The sequence below is a fragment of the Austrofundulus limnaeus genome, unplaced genomic scaffold (assembly GCF_001266775.1).
Source record: "Austrofundulus limnaeus strain Quisiro unplaced genomic scaffold, Austrofundulus_limnaeus-1.0 Scaffold160, whole genome shotgun sequence".
Taxonomy (NCBI): domain Eukaryota; kingdom Metazoa; phylum Chordata; class Actinopteri; order Cyprinodontiformes; family Rivulidae; genus Austrofundulus; species Austrofundulus limnaeus.
In genome coordinates, this window is record NW_013952562.1 from 1,014,201 (window position 1) to 1,017,362 (window position 3,162).

The 3,162-nt window shown below is 40.1% G+C and overlaps 1 protein-coding gene across 2 annotated transcripts in view; it reads right to left on the bottom strand.

Annotated features, from left to right (window-relative positions):
• Positions 1-3,162, bottom strand: part of LOC106523594 (serine/threonine-protein kinase PAK 2) — a 26,833-nt gene that overhangs the window by 20,998 nt on the left and 2,673 nt on the right. Inside the window, exon 1 of one of the 2 annotated variants that reach the window (XM_014017079.1) lies at positions 1,111-1,211. The exons of the other annotated variant lie outside the window; for it this stretch is intronic. The gene's annotated coding sequence lies outside the window, so the exon portion shown is untranslated. Of the gene's footprint in view, positions 1-1,110; positions 1,212-3,162 lie in introns of those variants that run through there. 2 annotated transcript variants of the gene reach the window in all.

The window sequence follows — 3,162 nt, forward strand, 5'->3', positions numbered from 1 at the left end:
CCCTATAACTATTACAAAAACACAAAATAAGTATTTATATTTGTGTACAAGCTGTTTAGATTGTCGAAAAGCCTGTGTTTTTAGGGTTATTAACAAAGTTTTTGTACTCAGACCAGTAATATTTGGGGTCACAAGTTTTTGCCATGGATATTTTGTGGGTCAGAAGATAAAAAGTTTGGGAACCACTGCTTTAGCTAGTCTTCTGCTCCTATCAGCTAGTGTTATAATCTTTTAGCTTTAACCACTCAGTTCCAGCTTCAGCAGTTAGCATTAAGCTATATTTTCTTGGAAAACAGTTTCTTGCTTCATGTTGTGAATGATTTAAACTCACTTATCTCCTTCATTATTTGTTGTAAACAGTTTTATGTTTGTCAGCTCACATGGTGATGTTCTGATTACTGATTTGAGTTCTGCTTTCCAACCATTGTAGTAAGTTGAGTTTCCTCTGATGTCCTAATATGGTAACATCTGAGCCTGTCGACACGCGTACAGACGCGCACACAGACAGAGAGAAAAAGAAACATCAACCTCAAAAGCAACTCCTCCAGTCTTGCAGAGCGAGTGGTTCGATCAGCTCTGAGCTGCAGGTTGCATTCTGGGTGACATCATGAACAGGAAACAGGAAGCAAACAAAGGTTTCCTCACTTCCTGCATCTGACCGCCAATGACTGAGCTCGCACTGAGACAAAGCAGGGAATGTGGCTCGGRGTGGGCTTCACCTCCTCTTTACTCCTCCCTGCAAAAGCTCTGCAGACCAGACCCACTTCAGATGCCACAACACAAACTCTGAATGGTAATGAAAGTGTAAATCTGAACACAGATTTATTTCCTCGTWGCATTAAACAGACAATAATCGCTTCCATGCAAACAAAACGGGCTTTTAGTGTCTGAAGACACATTTGAACCAACTAAAGATTCGACGTTAAACCTGTAAGTTTCTCTTCTGTTCAGCAAAACCATCAGCAGAAGCTAGCTGCAGYGGTTCCTCCACACGTACCATCATCAAACTTCTCAGCAGTCAGAAAATCACACGCTGCAGTCCATCACTTCTCACCCGCAGAAAATGAAGGAGCGGACCACTGAAAAATTAAATGTCTGCCAAGAACCCACCTGTGTGCTGCCTTTTCTGTGTCCCACAGAAGATTCAGTAAATGAGAAAAGAAAATCGCTCTTCCCTGAGTGAGTGTGTGCACGTCTTCCTCTGCAGATCATTGAATTCAGCCTCTGAGGGCAGGTCTTCGCAGGCTGCCTCATTCCTCCACGTTCCTGTGYGGGGCAAGTGTTCTCTTGTCCCAACATGATACCATTAGACCTGGTAGGAGCTTAGTGTGTGTGTGTTGCTGCTCGCCAGGTTGGGACAAGTCACCTCTCTCAGAAGGAATTTCATACCTCCAGGGCTGCAGCAGGGGCAGGGTGTGTTCTGTCTTCATACACACACACACACACACACACAGTAGCAGGTGTGTGTGTGTGTTGGTCCTTGCAGGTCTAATTGTTTGCACGGCAAGTCTAAAATACACACTGTTCTTGCTAACAGAGACTCCATTATGTCCTTTTGAACATTTTTCAGGTAGCCTCCAGGTAAAAAAATAAAAATAAAAATCAATCAGTTTGGCAGCAACACTTTAAGCAAAGCRTGCAGTTTTCTAACCCCACCGGTCATCATGTCAGAGTTTAAGGTTGTTGCTTGCGCTTGTGTGTCTGTTAGCAAAATATCTCATGAACCACTRAKKTTTTTTTAGTAAAWCTTTCAGGAAATAATTATTGGAAGTACATCTRCAACTGATTAACTTTTGGTGCAAACTCAATTCAAGATGGTCGCCACAGACAACTTTTATTAAGAAACACAAAAATGGCGACAACGCACTCAACTTTACAGATCTCGTGCTAAAATCTGGTGTGGTCGTAGCTGAGGACATTCACACCACATACTTCGAGTGTTACACATTCAAGGCCTTTGCTTTAAATGATTGTATTAACTCTCAGGGTCCACCTTATGTGTCTGTTAGCAAAATATCTCCTGAACCACTGGACCGTTATGAATAAAACTCTCAGAAATCAATCATTGGAAGTACATCTACAACWGATTAATGTTTTGAGTTTAAATCAAGATGGCTACTACACTAAATGTAGAAATCACAAAAATAGATATGAATGGGTCCATTTTACAGATATTGAGCTAAAATTTGGTCCATATGTTAATCGGTTCAAAGTGTGCACCTTATGATTCCTCTCTGCAAATTTCAATAAAATTTGTTAAGTTGCTCATGAGATATTTTGCTAACAGTCACAAAAACACTTGTAAAAAGAAACATCAGCTTTTCACCTTTCAGCAGCAGGTGATAATAATAATACAACTGTGATCAGTAAACAAATTATTTATTCTAGATCGCTGGAGATTTATTTAGAGTAAACAGAACTTTCCACGAGTTACAAAGAAATGCTAACATTTTACTGAAACTGCTGAGTGTAAACAAGCTCATGTTTATGCAGCTCTGAGCAAAAAAGGAACTAAAAGCTCTTCCAGGATGCACAGACAATGTTTAGACTTCTCGGATGTCGATAAGAGATCGGAATGAGGAATGCAAACCTGCATGTTTTGGAGGCTCCTCTGCTTCAACACACCTGATTCATTGCAGAAGGCCGTTAATCACCCATTCATCCAAACCAGGTGTGTTGGAGSAGAGAAGCAAGGAAAACCTGCAGGATAGCAGCGCTCTAAAGCTATTTAATAATTGCTAACCTTTGGGATTAGAACTAGCAAGTTCAACTGATCGTTTTAGTGAAGATTCTGTCACTAATCTACTTTTTTCCACACCTGAATTGAATAACAGAACATTCATGACCTACAAAGTATTGATCTTAACTGTCAATCAATGGTTGGTGAACTTTCTGTCCACTGACCAACGATTTCAGCTCTAATTTAGGGTTTAGCATACAGCGGGTAAAATAAGTTTTGAACACATCACCATTTTTCTCAGTAAATATATTACTAGAAGTGCTAATACCATGAAATTTTCACCAGATGTCGGTAACAACCCAAGTGATCCATACATACAAAGAAATCAAAGCATAAATGTCCAGAAATGAAGTTATTTGTAATAATGTGGAATGGCACAGGGAAAAAGTATTGAACACATGAAGAAAGGGAGGTGTAAAAAG